The following is a 1,009-nucleotide window of genomic DNA, read 5'->3' on the forward strand; positions in this document are numbered from 1 at the left end:
GGAAGGGAAGGGAAGGGAAGGGAAGGGAAGGGAAGGGAAGGGAAGGACAGGAGAGAAGAAATAATGAAAAACCAAATTTCAAACATTTCCTTTCCTCCTTTAAAGCTATGAATTAAACTAAGAATTATCACCCTTGTTGAAACTGTACTTCCGATTGGATTTGAAACTGTCTCATTGCTATCTGTTTATCAATAAAACTTTGAAAAATAAATAAATAAATAAATAAATAAAAGAATTATCACCCTAAGGAGGCTAGAAAGTAATGATGATTTCTCTAGGTAATAAACAGAGCAGTGTCTAATCCAACAAGCATCGTGATAATGAGAAAAAATCTCCTGGAGAATGTGAAAAAATACTGCTTCACCTCCTACCCTTACTTAACAACCACCCAGCACTGCCAGCTTTCCCACATTCCCATTGCTCAATGATTCACTCATGCAGTGAGTGTTCCGGAAGCTTACTGGCTATAGGGAGGCCTAAGCCTCGTCCCTGGGTTCTCACTAAGCATTTTCCATGTGTCAGTTTCTCTAAGTGCGAGAGAGATGCAGGCAAGAAAGAAATGAAGTTGCCGATTTCAGTGAGCTCAAAACTAGGTTGGGCTCAGAGACACAAAATCGCTGCAGGCTACATTTACTGATGAGATCTGAGCTTTACAAACCATGAACCAAATTCTTTCGAACTAAATTCACCTCCAGCAGATCGCGCTGGTATGTGGGAATGCCTCCTGATTTCCTAATAACATAGCGTTCTTCTCACTTTGCCCACGTCAGCTTAGTGTTGTATTAATCTTTAGAGCTCCGTGTTCTTATGTATACAGTCCTCCATATTTTATACAGAATCCTATCCTATTATCCTGGATTTGGTACTTTTATTCGGTATTGTTCTTCTGTAACTCACCTCCAATTATGTACAAAAGATATTGTGGGTGGGAAAGGAACTGTTCAAAAGGTGAGAAAAACTGGAATGGGGAAAAGGAGAAAAGAAGGAGGAAAATAAATATAAATATAAA

At 39.0% G+C, this 1,009-nt stretch overlaps 1 protein-coding gene across 6 annotated transcripts in view; it reads right to left on the reverse strand.

The window, feature by feature from the left end:
- Positions 1-1,009, reverse strand: part of Ddr2 (discoidin domain receptor tyrosine kinase 2) — a 169,987-nt gene that overhangs the window by 143,723 nt on the left and 25,255 nt on the right. The gene's annotated exons all lie outside the window — the stretch shown is intronic.

This window comes from Octodon degus, unplaced genomic scaffold (genome assembly GCF_000260255.1).
Source record: "Octodon degus isolate 3935 unplaced genomic scaffold, OctDeg1.0 scaffold00116, whole genome shotgun sequence".
NCBI lineage: Eukaryota > Metazoa > Chordata > Mammalia > Rodentia > Octodontidae > Octodon > Octodon degus.